This window comes from Rhamphochromis sp. 'chilingali' (genome assembly GCF_963969265.1).
Source record: "Rhamphochromis sp. 'chilingali' genome assembly, chromosome: 1".
Taxonomy (NCBI): Eukaryota; Metazoa; Chordata; class Actinopteri; order Cichliformes; family Cichlidae; genus Rhamphochromis; species Rhamphochromis sp. 'chilingali'.
Window position 1 is genome coordinate 11590400 of NC_137929.1, and position 16480 is coordinate 11606879.

A 16480-nucleotide genomic window follows, 5' to 3' on the forward strand; every position below is an offset into this window, starting at 1 on the left:
GCTGTGGTTTGTCAGACATCAGCTGTGATTATCTGGCAACAGCGCTGAAGTCCAACCCCTCCCATCTGAGACAGCTAGACCTGAGTAATGGCCCCGCCTATTTGTTGACTAACAACAACCAGCTGCAGGATGCAGGAGTGAAGCATCTGTGTGGTTTCCTGGAGAGTCCAGGATGTAAACTTGAAACTCTGAAGTCAGTCAGCATGTTTTAGTTGTGCTGAGATGAATATGATGTGAAAGTTGTGCTGACACTAAACTGCAGACATCAGGCTGATATTATACTGATCCACACTGAGGATCTTCATGGTAAAGTCTGTTTTCTTCTTCTCTGGTTTAGTCCATTGACTGCAGCAGAACAATGTTCACATTTCAAACCTTCAAAGAAGAAGAAAAATCCTCCACTGGATAATTCACTGTGAAACTCTCCAACTCTTCATTCCACCTTAAAGTCTGTCTGACACTGAAATCCAAAGCAAAATGTGCGTTTGCTTTACAGACAGCAGTCCAACACAAACATACACACATCATCCAAAACACAGTCCAACATCCAAATCTCCTCCACTGCCAGCATGAATGATGGGAAAGAGAAGGAGGAACACTCTGACATTCAGGGTTAGAATGAGTTTCATGAAGCAGACTGTGAAGATCAAAGCTGCATTAGAAAGCTTACATGAATGAATGAGTGGACAGAAGTGGACAGAGATCATCTGAAGCACTTCAAAGGCTTTAAATCAGCACATTTCTCTTTATTCTTTATCAACTCTGTTAGTTTCTCTCAGTTTTCTGTGGAATGAAGCTAACAGCAGGCTAATAAGATGCTGACCAATAGGTTTCTATTAAAGGTTGTAATTTGTATATGAAAAAGTGCTTTTGCTCAGCAGGGATCAGCTTACAGGTAGAATACAGCTGCTGGATGGGATTAGCATGTCATAGCTATCTACCAAACTGCTAACTGGGGGATTTCAGGCCATCTATGGATCATTTTTGCTAACTATTTATTCAGCTTAGGCTCACAGGGCTGCAGCCTGTGCCCTAGCTGTCATAGGGCAAGAGGCGTGGTCCACCTGCACAGGTGAGCAGTCCATCACAGGGCCAACAGAGAGAGACAGAGAAGCACTCTCTCACATCCACACCTACAGCCAATTTAGAAGCACCAATAAACCTAAGCAGCATTTCATTGGACTGTGGGAGAACATCCAACCTCCACAGAAAGGCCAACAAGCTTCAGCCTACAACCTTCTTGCTTTAAGGCACTAGTGCGAACCACTTTTCCCCATTTCAGCCCAAATCCTGCATCTTCCTGTTTCTGACTCCAGGCCAGCTCAACTAACACTTTCTCATCAGACACTGCCACCTAGTGGAGGAAGTCTTAGTTCCATTTGAAGCTTCAGATTACAGTTAGTTCCTTTAAAAAGAGGTGGAGATGGTGGGGCCACCTCTCATGTTTAGCTGTTTTCCACTTTTTCTTTGGTCATTTTAGCCTTTTTGGCCAGGGTGAAGGGAGTATCTGCCATCAAACAAGAAGACAGCCACATGTAACTACGACGGTGTTTGCTAGTTCACCTTACATGTATTAATGCAATAACGTGGTTAACCTACTCAACGTAAATTACACACGAACAACATAAAGCTACACACGCAGAGAAGAACGGCTGCTGCTGCCATCATCATCCGTCATCATTTCTGCTACACTGGCAGGGCTAGGGGTCAGGACTCTCCTCTTCGGTTTCTTTGGGTATGTTGCTAACTCCGGGTCTGATAACAGGCACCACACCCGCAGTAGATGTGCTCTGTGTGAGGTCTTGCAGCAAGCTATCAGATACTAGGGCTGCCACAATTAGTCGACTAGTCACGATTACGTCGGTCACGATTACGTCGACTATCAAATTCGTCAACGACTGATTTAATAGTCAACGCGTCGTTTGAAGCTTTGTAAAATCACAAAAGACGCAGGAATAAGTAGTATGATTTAAGAGTGTAATAACGGACTGAAACAGAAGATGGCGGCACTGCATGTACAAGGATGCCAGCTGCCGTTAAACCCCGAAGAAGAAGAAGTAGCTCTGTCCCAGAATTCATAGCGCAGCCCAGCTCAGTTTCCAACAATGGCGGCAGCTAGTTAGTTTTAATATTACTCTTATTATTCTTTCTGGGTCACAAAATAAACGTTCAACATATTTTCAGGCGAGAATGTAGCTGTGTAAACCTCAAATATCTGCTCCGTTTATCAAGACACCACATATTTTCAAAAGCGCTCCGACGTTTTCGGAGACGTCTGTTACCCACTACAGTGGGGCAAAAAAGTATTTAGTCAGCCACCGATTGTGCAAGTTCCCCCACTTAAAATGATGACAGAGGTCAGTAATTTGCACCAGAGGTACACTTCAACTGTGAGAGACAGAATGTGAAAAAAATCCATGAATCCACATGGTAGGATTTGTAAAGAATTTATTCGTAAATTAGGGTGGAAAATAAGTATTTGGTCACCTCAAACAAGGAAAATCTCTGGCTCTCACAGACCTGTAACGTCTTCTGTAAGAAGCTTTTCTGTCCCCCACTCGTTACCTGTATGAATGGCACCTGTTTGAACTCATCATCTGTATAAAAGACACCTGTCCACAGCCTCAAACAGTCAGACTCCAAACTCCGCCATGGCCAAGACCAAAGAGCTTTCGAAGGACACCAGGAAAAGTATTGTAGACCTGCACCAGACTGGGAAGAGTGAATCTACAATAGGCAAGCAGCTTGGTGTGAAAAAATCAACTGTGGGAGCAATCATCAGAAAATGGAAGACATACAAGACCACTGATAATCTCCCTCGATCTGGGGCTCCACACAAGATCTCATCCCGTGGGGTCAAAATGATCATGAGAACGGTGAGCAAAGATCCCAGAACCACACGGGGGGACCTGGTGAATGACCTGCAGAGAGCTGGGACCAAAGTAACAAAGGTCACCATCAGTAACACACTACAACGGCAGGGAATCAAATCCCGCAGTGCCAGACGTGTTCCGCTGCTGAAGCCAGTGCATGTCCAGGCCCGTCTGAAGTTTGCCAGAGAGCACATGGATGATACAGCAGAGGATTGGGAGAATGTCATGTGGTCAGATGAAACCAAAGTAGAACTTTTTGGTATAAACTCAACTCGTCGTGTTTGGAGGACGAAGAATACTGAGTTGCATCCCAAGAACACCATACCTACTGTGAAGCATGGGGGTGGAAACATCATGCTATGGGGCTGTTTTTCTGCCAAGGGGACAGGACGACTGATCCGTGTTAAGGACAGAATGAATGGGGCCATGTATCGTGAGATTTTGAGCCAAAACCTCCTTCCATCAGTGAGAACTTTGAAGATGAAACGAGGCTGGGTCTTCCAACATGACAATGATCCAAAACACACCGCCCGGGCAACAAAGGAGTGGCTCCGTAAGAAGCATTTGAAAGTCCTGGAGTGGCCTAGCCAGTCTCCAGACCTCAACCCCATAGAAAATCTGTGGCGGGAGTTGAAAGTCCGTGTTGCTCGGCGACAGCCCCAAAACATCACTGCTCTCGAGAAGATCTGCATGGAGGAATGGGCCAAAGTACCAGCTACTGTGTGTGCAAACCTGGTAAAGACCTATGGTAAACGTTTGACCTCTGTTATTGCCAACAAAGGTTATGTTACAAAGTATTGAGTTGTATTTTTGTTGTTGACCAAATACTTATTTTCCACCCTGATTTACGAATAAATTCTTTACAAATCCTACCATGTGGATTCATGGATTTTTTTTTCACATTCTGTCTCTCACAGTTGAAGTGTACCTCTGGTGCAAATTACTGACCTCTGTCATCATTTTAGGTGGGGCAACTTGCACAATCGGTGGCTGACTAAATACTTTTTTGCCCCACTGTAGCTCGATAGGTCACTAGAGCCCGTGAGAGCACCGGACTCCCGGCAAATCGTTTTCAAACCCACCGCCATCTTTCTCCACTCTGGTTAAACATGATATATAAGTCACTTAGATAACTTAAAAATGTTATTGTTTGGCTTTTTTTTAGTATTTTATTTGTTCCTGAGTAAATCGGTTTGGCTGAGATTAAAGTTATAGTTTTTACACAGCTGAATAAACGTCAAGCAGACAGCTGATTATCAGAAGTGTGAGATGCTCGAGAATATACTACGGTGTCCCGTTATAGTTTAGATAGCAAGGAGTTTATTAAACTTCACCGAAACAATCTGCAAATTACATTAAAATTTAATAAGCTATCATCTTGTCTTTATTTTTAATTAGCACATACCTGAAACACTTAAAGCTGTAAGCTAATGATAGTTATATAAGAGCAGATGCTGCTGGTGCAATAAGCTGTACGTTTTACGTCCAACGGATACATGATCTGATTAGTCGACTAATCGCAAAAATAATCGGTGACTAGTCGACTATCAAAATAATCGTTTGTGGCCGCCCTATCAAATACGGTGCATTTCTCGGCTTTAAAAAAACGCTATGCCTCGCCAGGTGTTTCATCAGATTCGAGGTGTTACCTCCCTGCACAGTATCACCTTAAAGCACTTGTTGCAGGCTGCTGAGTTTGCATCTTTTGCTGTGAAGTACAGCCAGACTTTGGACCGCTAAGCCTTGGGCATTTTTAATCTGTAGCTCTGCTCTAAAAGAACGTACATACCTGAGCCCACCTACTATCCTTGGAAAGGTAAAATGATTGGCTAGAATCCAAAGTGTATCTCAGGGGGAAAAAAAGCACCGAAATGTGCACTGCTTTTCGGTTTGGTTACTACCGTTTATGTCAGAACTGGTGCCATAATGGCACCGGATACCGGTACCCATACCTACTGAGTGCCATAGGACACTTATCCTTTGTTTCCATATGCTGGGAACTTCCTGTTGTTCCAAGGAGGACTGGAAAATGTGTAGAAATTTCCCAGTCAGTTCCTCACAGCACACTTCAATCATTTCCCTCCCACAGCATCAGCTTTTTCTCTCTTTGATCAAACTAAGAGATTTCCACACAAACACCTCATCAGTGGGACTCTCAGAGCTACCAGCCCTTTGCTACAATCACAAAGCTCTTCATTGAAATCAATGATATCAAAGCTGGAATCAAATGAGTCCAAGTCTTCTGCTGATTCAGCATCACATTCATCTTTGCTCCTTGTTCTGCATCCCCACCATGGACTTCATTCCTTTCCAAGCCAGCCTTGAGTGTCCTTTATTCAGCTCATCCTCTGCTTTACTTTTACACCTGATTTTAGCTGCTTTATCTCTCTTTCAACAAGTTTCTGTGCCTCAGTCTTTTTCTTCTCTCCCTCATAAGAAGACAGCTTCTTCTGCCTGAGAACATGTTGGAGTGATTTACTAATCCAGGGCTGCTTATTGGGGAAAATACTTCCTGTTTTCAAAGTAATCCGAATTTTTCCCAGAAAGAAATGTTAGTAGAAATCGATGATCTAAGTGAGAACATGAGCCTTTAAAAAGTCCCAGTGGGTACAGTCAAAGCCGTCCCTCATTCCCAGTATAGTCTTTGGTCCTGACTGGAACAACTGTGTGCCCAGTTTGAGCTCTCTTCAGTCCTGTGACCTGACAGACCCAGAGGGGCCATCACATCACATTTAGAAGCTCCCCTAATGGAGCCACAACATATGTCCAATACTTAGTCTGTCTTGTTGGACCAACTGGAAGAAATGATTCAAGGACTTAGTCACAGAACAGAGATTCAAATCTCCAAAATCCAACTGGCTGCATCAGGACATATAGTCTGAAACTCTGCACAGTTTCCTGTTTGAAGCTGCTTCCTGTTGGCTTCAGCTGTTTGGAGTTTCCATTTTCTAAACTTCTACATTCTGAACCTTCTTCAGCTCTGAACAGATGATGAAACACTGAATGATTTCAAGCTCACACTTTGTCTAATAAACTTACATCTTTCTTTCTTTATACAGATTGAGTGTCTGTGGTTTGTCAAAGATCAGCTGTGATTATCTGGCAGCAGCGCTGAAGTCCAACCCCTCCCATCTGAGAGAGCTGGACCTGATCCTGAACAACCTGAAGGATCCAGATGTGAAGCAGCTGTCTGATCTTCAGCAGAGTCCAAACTACAGACTGGAGACTCTGTGGTCAGTAGAGTGATGGAGTGAGTGGGTGGTCACCGTCTCTGGTTCAACTTTTATCTGAGCTGCATTTTAATGACGTCTTTCAGATGGATGATTTTCATTGGGACTGGCTTTCTTCTGTGTCTGATGATTTTAAGGCACGCTGCTTGTTTTAAAACTGACTCAAATTATTTAAAGCCTCACACGCCTTGATCCTAAACACCCAGATAAATCTGCTCTTATTGACCTTTTTTAACTAATATGCTGCGTAAGTTTTCCACATCTGCAGTTTTTGCCAACGACCTGAGTGATCACTGCGTAGTTGGTGCTGTGAGAAACACTAAAATCTCACGCTCCGAGCCCGCATCAGTTTGAACTGGGGTCGTATTAAACAGGCTGACAATGTCAGTTTGGGAACATTTACAGGAGAGTTGTGTCTACTTTGTGGACAGACACGCCCCTTTTTGCCAGGTCAGGGTGAAAGGTCGGGACAGGCCTGGTTTGGTTCAGTACCGGCCGATCTCCTACATGAGAGAAACCAGGCCTGGGCAGGAAGTCTGGCTCTGATGCTAATTGGCTACGTTTTCATTAGCTGTGTAATCGGATTACTGCCTCCATCATCAAGATCCAATATAACTATTTTTTTACTGTAACGACTGACAGTCCAAACGACCGTAGGAGGTTTTGGCAAACTATAAAGTGTCTCTGCCAGCTGTGACTCCTCAGAGCTTCCTCCTCACTTAAATATCGACTCCACTCCTGTGTCAGACAAAACTGAAATGTTGCTTTAACAAACACTTTGTTGCTTCTTGTTCTTTGTTCAGCACAGTATCTGATGGTAAACCTCTTGCACACAACTCTGCTCGTAGTTCCTGCTTACTGATACCTTTTCCTTCACACCTGTCACAGTAGAAGAGGTTTGTAAGGCTTTGAATAGCCCCAACACCAGAAACTCGTCCTCACAATCGTTCTCCTTCCTTCTTGCACTTGGCTGCAAATATCATAGCTGAGCCAGTGTCTTATATTTTTAATCTTTCTCTACAACAGAAGGCTTTACCACAGATGTGGAAGTGTGCCTCTGCACTCCCCCACTGAAAGCTGGTGATTCTTCAACAGTTAGTAATTACAGGCCAATTTCCAAACTCTGTGTCTTATCTACAGTGTTGGGAAGGTTACTTTTAAAATGTATTCCGTTACAGAATACAGAATACATGCCCCAAAATGTATTCTGTAACGTATTCCGTTACGTTACTCAATGAGAGTAACGTATTCTGAATACTTTGGGTTACTTAATATATTATCATGCTTTTTACAACAACGTGAATGTACTATTGCTGTGTGATTTATTACTATTACTGAAGGTCCGCGACTCCGAACTGTAGTAAAGGGACCTCTGACTAATACAGCGGGATCCCTGTCGGCTCATAGCCGAAAAATAGCTTTACTTTGTTGTGTGGGTCAACTTTTCTTGAGAGACGGAGAGAGGCGTTGAAAGACTGCTCCAACGGAACTTATTGTTTTCGGAGGAAAACACGAACACGGTGTACAGTCGAGTCTTAATAGCTTACCTACAACTGGGCTCGTCAGGGACTCTTCTTGGCTGCAGTGGTTATTATTATATTTACATGCTTCCAGCTCCCGTTTTTCCTCGACGATAACTCGTACCTTTCCACTCCCCTTTTTCTCCCTCCTCGCGCTCACAGACCCATAACGTGTATGGCAGTCCATTCTCCCTGCAACACGGACTAAACTGCCCATGATGCTACATTCTTTAGTAGCATCGGTACCGCCGTTACGGTAACACGTAACGGCGGTACATGTATTCCGTTACTCCCCAACACTGCTTATCTAAGGTTCTTCAAAGGCTGGTAAATAATCAACTTCAAAGTTATCTGGATGAAAATATGATTTTATCTCCCTTCCAGTCTGGTTTTAGGAAACTGCACAGTACTGGAACTGCTTCGATAAAAGTTCTCAAAGACGTCTATGAAGCACTGGATGCAAAGAACTACTGTGCAGCTCTTTTTATTGATCTATCAAAGTCTTTGACACTGTTGACCACAACAAAAACTCTTCTGGCACAACTTCACCTACTTCCAAGCTGCGTGGAGAGGATGAGGATCTAACAGCACAGGAACTCCAGCAACACTCAGCAGCAGCTGCTCCCAGTCCCTTGGTTTATGAGCTGAGCTGCTGACCACAGCATTTTATGTCATAGATTACTGGAAATAGGCCTTTCAGACCGAGCAGCTGGCTGCTTCTCTAATGTTCTTTTGGACATCAGCAGTGCGTTCAGCTCAATGGTCTCTATTCCAGCTTTTTAAATGTCACTGAACGAGTGCACAGGGTTCTGTCCTGGGCTACTTATGTCAACGGTGTGGCACAAAATCTAGATGCATCTGTTCATTTTATACCATCAACATAGTTTTCAAACCATTACAGCAGCTGTTGATAGTATTCAGTCTCAGCTGGCTCAGACTGGCTTTAAATGTAGAAAAAACCAAAGTCATGTTGTTCACAAACAGAAAGAGGGTCCGGCTTTATTTCCTTCTCCTGTATCTGCTCAAAGTATTTCTATTGAAACTGTGGCCTCGTACACAGACCTCGGTATTGTGGTTGATGACAGTCATTCCTATAAGCCACACATTGAACATCTAATAAAGACACTGAGGCTGAAGTTGGGCTTCTCTTCCAGGAACAGATCATGTTTCACAGGAAAAAGCTTGTTGCTGCCACCTTTTTTTTACCTGCCCTGGATTACAATGACATGATTTATATGAATGACTCTGCTCGCTCTCTTCATCTGTTGGATTTTGTCCATCATGGGGCATTAAGATTTATAACTGTCTGTAAACCTTTAACACACCACTGTACTCTGTGTTCTCTGGTTAACTGGTCCTCATTGGTCTTACACAGGATGGTCCATTAGTATCATTTTATCTATCAATCTGTTTCTGGGTTACTGCCTCCTATTTATCAGAGTACATGTTAGGCAAACAGTTTAGTCACAGCCTGCAGTCTCAGGACATCATTACATCCACTGTTCCATCAGTTCATGCAGAGCTTGGGAAGAAGGCGTTCTCCTTTTCTGCTCCGTCTTCATGACCCAAGTGGATGAATTGAAGAGTCTGAAGGCAGCAGAAGGAACGATCTCCTGTAACGTTCCCTCAGACAGCAGGGTTGAAGGAACCTGTTGCTGAAACTGCTGTGCAGATTGTCCAGTGTATCATGGAGGGGTGAGAGTCATTGTCCATGATTGACAGCAGTGTGTCACAGATCACCTCCTCCAGGTGGTCCATTTACCATCTGAGCCTTCGTAGAAAGTAAAGCTGGCTCAGACCCTTTTTGTAGGCAGCGTCCATGTTGGCAGACCACTCCAACTTGTGATCCAGATGAACTCCCAGATACTTAAAGGATGTGACTATTTCAACATCATTCCCACCAGTGCAGACAGAGGAGGGATCTGTTTCTGCCAAAGTCCACCACCAGCACCTTTGTTTTGGCCACATTCAGTTTCAGGTGATTCTCCTCACACCACCTCACGAACCGACCAATCAGCCCTCTGTATTCCTCTTCCCTTCCCATTCCTGGATTAAAGAATCCAGGATCTCAACCAGTTTGTTATGTTCTCTCTTATAACTTAACTGTTAAAGTAACAACACCTGTTTGGTTGTTAGTAACTTACTTTATTAACCTTGTTGTGGAAAGGCAGAGGCATATCAATGTGCACATATACCACATTTGGTGTTCTCTACTTTACACAGAAAGTAGTACCACAAAAATATAATCTGATTTTACATAACAGCTCCTCCCATCCAGCTTTGATGAACACAATAAGTATCAAACAACCGAGATATTTTCAAGTAAATGCCGTAACCCAATAATTGTACTTAAACTGAAATATGACACCTACTCAGTGATTTACAACATAGAGGTAGGTTGAACTGGAAACCTATAAGTTAAGTAAGTAAACTTACGTTTGAAAAAGTGGTTAATCAGTTAAGTCATGATCAGTGTTGGGGAGTAACGGAATACATGTACCGCCGTTACGTATTTAGAATACAAAATATGAGTAACTGTATTCCGTTACAGTTACCGTTTAAAAAGGTGGTATTCAGAATACAGTTACTTTGTTGAAATAAATGGATTACACTGCGGTACTTTCCTGTTTCATTTTGTCGCGGGTCAGGACTGTTTGGGTTTTGTTTGACAGCTACGTTCTGTTGTTCCAGGCGGCAGCGTTACGGTTGCCATGGTTACAGGGCGGCGCTCTCTCTCTCTGCGACTGTGTGTTTCCTGGGTGAGAGAGCGCCTTTTCGTTGTTGTTGTGCTAAGCTAACAGGCAGAATGCTACAAGCATAGCTCTAAAGAATGTAGCATCATGGGCAGTGTAGTCCGTGCTGCAGGGAGAATGGACTGTTATGGGTCTGTGAGCAGGAGGGAGAAAAAGGGGAGTGGAAAGGTACGAGTACATGTAAATATAATAATAACCACTTCAGCCAAGAAGAGTGCCTGACGAGCCCAGTTGTAAGTAAGCTATTAAGACTCGACTGTACACCGTGTTCGTGTTTTCCTCCGAAACAATAAGTTCCATTGGAGCAGCCTTTCAACGCTTCTCTCTGTCTCTCGCAAGAAAAGTTGACCCACACAACAAAGTAAAACTATTTTTCGGCTACGAGCCGACAGGGACCCCGCCGTATTAGTCAGAGGTCCCTTTACTACAGTTCGGAGTCGCGGACCTTCAGTAATAGTAATAAATCACACAGCAATAGTACATTCACGTTGTTGTAAAAAGCATGATAATATATTAAGTAATCCAAAGTATTCAGAATACGTTACTCTCATTGAGTAACGTAACGGAATACGTTACAGAATACATTTTGGGGCATGTATTCTGTATTCTGTAATGGAATACATTTTAAAAGTAACCTTCCCAACACTGGTCATGATGAGGTGAAAGGAGTGTGTTGGGTGTGTAATCAGGCAGCGGAGGCGACGTCTGGGTTCAACACTTTATTTTAGGCTTTACAGCAGAGCTCCATCTTGTTCTCGCTCTCTACTTTCTTCTTCTCCTCTTTCTCTTACCCAGCCTCATTAGCGACACCCCTGGTCTGACAGGGTAACAGCATGTACTAATTTTCTTCCCTTATTATAGAACCTTGTAAACACAACATCTCCCCCTTTTCTCAAATAATACTCTTTCCCTTGTAGCACAACATGAACCATTCGACAGCCTTTTACTTTTGAGGCAATTAGTAACTTCAGAACAGTATTATATATATATCCTGATAAAAGAACTGTAATGGCAAAGTAAACGTGCCCCGGATCAACCCTGAATCAACAGTAACAACCATGTGCCCTCTTCTCAGCTTATCAGAAGTCACAGCTGGAATTAAAGATAACTAATGAAACTCAAATGCACTTTCCCTTCACAGTCATTTCTCACATCTGCATATTTCTCCTTTCTTTTTACCTCTGAACTATTTCATAACAAAGTCTTTTGTCCATCTTGGTGGTTGTCTGTCCCTCTGCAGTGTGGGACGTGTAGCAGTCTGTGCTGAGCTGATGTTTTCTGTCTCTGTATCAGCTCTTTGTGTGTGTTTTGAGTTCTCTGGGACAAGTGAGAGACGTGCTGCATTCCATCTTCTCCCATCGCTGAGGATGAAAGAACTCTCACCCGTCTGCTGCTGTACCTCCAGCGGCTTGGTGTATTGTGGCTCTCCTTTTCCCACATGGAATGGCTTTCGTACTCTCACTGACGCACCCACAGTCACTTTAGTAGGTTTAGCACCTCTCTTTCTGTCTGTATAAAGTGCACTTCTTTTCTGTGTCAATGTCACTTTGGATCTGATGTGGTCATATTGTCCAGCATCCTTTGGTGGTGGCAGAATGTTGAGTTTAGTCCGCATGGCTCTTCCTCTGAGGAGCTGGAAAGGGGACTCACCGGTTGTAGCGTGGGGAGTCGCTCGATAACTTTGAAGCAGTTCTGTAACCACAGTTTTCCATGGTCGCTGAGTAGCTTGTGCTGTCTGTATGGAGTCCTTCAGTACTCTATTAAAGTGCTCCACACATCCATTTGCTTGAGGATGATAAACGCTTGTCCTGATGTGTTTTATGCCCCTTTCAGCGAGAAACTCAGCAAAGGCAGCTGAGGTGAACTGCGGACCATTATCAGTTGTAATTTCATAAGGGTTTCCTTCACGGGCGAAAATGGAAGTCAGAAATGCAATCACTGTCGCAGTTGAGGCGTTTGGTGTGAATGCGACTTCAGGCCACTTACTGAAATAGTCAACTAGTGTGATGGCAAACCTGCAGTCATAGGTTCCTTGTTCCAACGGACCAACAATGTCGACAGCAACATGTTGAAACGGACCCTCTGGGAATTTGATGGGTTGTAACGGTGCAGGTGAAACAGCTGCAGTCTTGTCACACAATTGGCAGGTTGTGCATGTGGACAATATTTCGTGGACCAGTTCATCCATGTTTGGCCACCAATATAGATCTCTCAGGCGTTGTTTGGTTCGGACCATGCCTTGATGTCCTTCATGGGCTAGGTGCACTACTTTTCCTCGCAGAGATTTGGGAACAATCAGCCGTGTTCCTCTAAATATCAGCGGTGACTCTGCTGCCAGTTCATGTCGGACCAGGAAGTAGGGTTTGACATCATCTGGTAAGGATTTGCTTAATTTCGGCCAGCCCGAAAGAACGATCTGTCTTAGTTTTGTTAATTCAGGACAGTCTTCACATTCTGCTCTGAAGTCAGCCAGTGGAAGCGCTGTTAGCTGAGGAGAAATTTCAGCAATCTCTGTGATTAAGTCCTGTTCAGAGTCTTCACTTGTGTTTGTGGTATGCAGGGGAACACGGGACATACAGTCAGCTATAACATTTTGGCTTCCTGGACGGTACTCTAAGTCATACTGGAAACACATCAGTCTGGCTGACCAACGTGCTATCCTCATGCCAGCTCTGTTCATCCCCTTAGTACTTAACAGGGTGGTGAGGGCCTGGTGATCAGTTCTCAGAGTAAATCTCCGTCCCCATATGTACGTCCTCCATCTTTCAACGGCCCATACGCAGGCGAGGGCTTCTTTTTCAATTGTTGAATATTTCCTCTCGGCAGGGGACAGGGTGCGGGAGCCAAAAGCAACAGCACGTTCCTCATTGTTTGAGTTGATCTGGGTCAGAACAGCTCCAAGACCATAATCTGACGCATCAGTGGTGATGAACGTTGGCAGATTTGGGTTGAAGATTGCCAGTGCTGGGCTTTTTAGTAGCATTTCCTTCAGTTTGTTGAAGCTTTCATTTGCTGTATCAGTCCATTGAAGTTCAGCTGTCTGACTTGTCCGAAGTAACTCACGGAGTGGTTCAACCACAGTTGCATAGTTTGCTAGGAATTTGCTGAACCACGAAGTCAAGCCTAAGAAGGAACGAAGAGCAGCCATGTCCTGTGGTGCAGGGGCTTTGGCAATGGCAGTCAGGTGGTCTGGGCTGGGGCTCAGGCCATCCTTGGAAATGACGTGTCCCAAGAACGGAATAGATGTCTGTCCAAATGAACTTTTGTTGAAGTTGATCTGCAGACCGACATCCTTCAGGCGTTGGAGGACAGCCTGTAACCGTTCATCATGCTCTTCTCTGGAATGTCCATACACTATTATGTCATCCAAGTAGTTCTGTACTCCTGTCTGGTCTTTTAGGACTGTTTGCATCATCTTTTGGAAGGCAGAAGGGGCTGAAGCAAGTCCAAATGGAACTCGGGTAAACTGGAAGAGTCCCTCATGGGTTATGAATGCTGTGAGGCTTCGGCTATCAGGGTGAAGAGGCAGTTGGTGATAAGCTGAACTTAAATCAATCTGGCTAAAATGTGTAGCCCCAGCCAGCTGTGCGAACAAATCCTCCATGTGAGGAAGAGGGTAACAGTCCATGATCACACTCTTGTTAGGTTCACGCAGATCCACACAAAGTCTTAAGTCTCCCTTACTTTTTCTTCCAACCACCAGAGGACTCACCCATTCAGCTGCATCCACTGGTTCGATGATGCCTGCTTGGAGTAGACGTTTCAATTCAGCTGACACCTCCTCACGTATGCTGAGTGGTAGACGCCGCAGTTTTTGACAAACTGGCTGTACTGTCTTGTTCACTTGAACTTTGTGGATAAACCCTTTAACAGCTCCAAGATGATGGGAAGAAGAGGAATCAATGTTATTCACCATGCATGTTTGTTTACTGGCTGGTGCTCCTCTTGCAGGATCCTCTCCTTTGTTGATGACTTTTCCAGCAATGATATCAATGTTAAGTGCTTTAATTAAGTCCAACCCCAGCAACGGTGATCCATCTTTAACTATGAAGAATGATCCTGGCACTTTTCTGTCATTGCTTGCAACCCTCACTGAAGCCTGTAGGCAGCCAATGACAGGCAAGTCACCTTTTGCATAAGTGACAAGCTTAACTTTCGGTTCAGTCAAAGCGCAGGGTGCAAAATGTTCTTTGTAGATGGCTTCTGGGAGGATAGATACTGAAGCTCCTGTATCCACAATTAACTCCAGAACCTGAGAGTTTCCCTGTGGTGTTTCAATGTTCCTTTTGCATGTAATCTTATCACATGCTGCAGTCATCAGTTTGTGATCATCGACACATAAAACTGTGAACTCAGGAACAACTACTTCCCTGACCACTGCTACAGCTGATTTACAAACTCTGGCGAAGTGCCCTTTTTTGTTGCATTTATCACATTTTACTGTTGCTGCTGGACAGTTTTTATCATTAGCCAGGTTTTTCTCGGATCCACATCTGAAACAATGACGCTGTTGCTCTTTATCACTTGCCTTTTTGTGCCATTCTTTAGATGTAGGTCCCCGAGCTTGAGCCGGTCGCGCTCCTCTTTTTCCCCGAAGACGTGCATCCTTCACCCCCACAGCTTGTACTGCAGCAGTCTGGGCCGTGGGCGCAGCAGAGAGGAGTGTAGCATTCTTGACCGCAGCCTCCACCTGACATGCAATAGTAACTGCCTTGTCCAATGTAAGGTCCTCCTCCAGCAGCAATTTTTCTTTAACAACACTGAGATTAGCATTAGCAACAAGTTGATCCCGAATCATTTCACCCTCCATTATTCCAAAACCACATGGCACAGCTAACGCTCTGAGGGCGGCAACATACTGAGTCACCGTTTCATCAGCCCGCTGAACTCGCTGTCTGAATGTGTGCCTGCATGCCACTACATTCACTTTAGGGACAAAGTGGTTTTCAAGCGCAGTCATGGCTTCAGCAAACGTCGTACCTTGATTTGGCAGTGTGTAGAACAGTCGTTGTCCCTCTGGTCCCAAGCAATGTAATAAGACGGCTCGTCGTCTCGCCTCCGGCCATGCATCTCCCGTAGCATTTATCACTAGCATGTAGTTCTCAAAGAATTTGCGCCACGTCATAAACGGTATTGGCGGCTCACCCGCATGTTGCAAAAAGGGCGGTGGGCTCGGCACTGAAGCGCTCATCTTCGTCGCCAATTTGTTGGGTGTGTAATCAGGCAGCGGAGGCGACGTCTGGGTTCAACACTTTATTTTAGGCTTTACAGCGGAGCTCCATCTTGTTCTCGCTCTCTACTTTCTTCTTCTCCTCTTTCTCTTACCCAGCCTCATTAGCGACACCCCTGGTCTGACAGGGTAACAGCATGTACTAATTTTCTTCCCTTATTATAGAACCTTGTAAACACAACAGAGTGGTTTTTCATTTTTGAGAAATACTGATGTCATCAAGAGGATCTAGAAGAGAAGTAAGAGTAAAAGCCAGGGGATGGCAGTAGTGCAACATCTTTGGATGCAAGCTGCTGTTAAAAATGACAGAAGAAGAAGTTTGCTTGATCATTCCTCAGCTCATCTGTGTGAAGCTGAGTGTAAAGAGGCTCCTGCTGTTAGAGAAACACTCTGACTGTTTAACAGAGTCAGACATGTTCAGACTGAATTTCAGTCAGAAACTCAGCATCACACTGATGAAGCTGCAGATTAATTGTGGTTAATTTCTGATTAATTTCTTTGCTGCCAGCTGAAATTTAAATGTAATTTAAAAGATGGATTCAAGGGTATTGGGTTTTTTGAACCCAAAGATATCACATGAACGTATATGAATTGATGTTGATGTTGATTGTGATTGGTTTTATTTCTTCAGTGGTTGTAGTGTTTTAATATTTAGTCATTTTTCCATTATTGTAATTGTGTATAAAGTTTAATTTGAATGAAATTTACATTCAAATGCTTTCAGTGTTGCTGTGTTGAGTGTTTGTTAACATTTGTATGGAAGACACATAAAGACATGTGACTAAAGAAATCTGTGCTAGAGGGACTTTTTAAATAAATAGTAGAAAACAAAACAGATGTTGAATTCTTTAGATAATTTTCTAGAAATCTATTT

The 16480-nt window shown here is 43.9% G+C and overlaps 1 protein-coding gene across 1 annotated transcript in view; it reads left to right on the plus strand.

The window, feature by feature from the left end:
• The window catches only part of LOC308403394 (NACHT, LRR and PYD domains-containing protein 12-like), a 1254170-nt gene that overhangs the window by 1205441 nt on the left and 32249 nt on the right, over nucleotides 1-16480 (plus strand). The gene's annotated exons all lie outside the window — the stretch shown is intronic.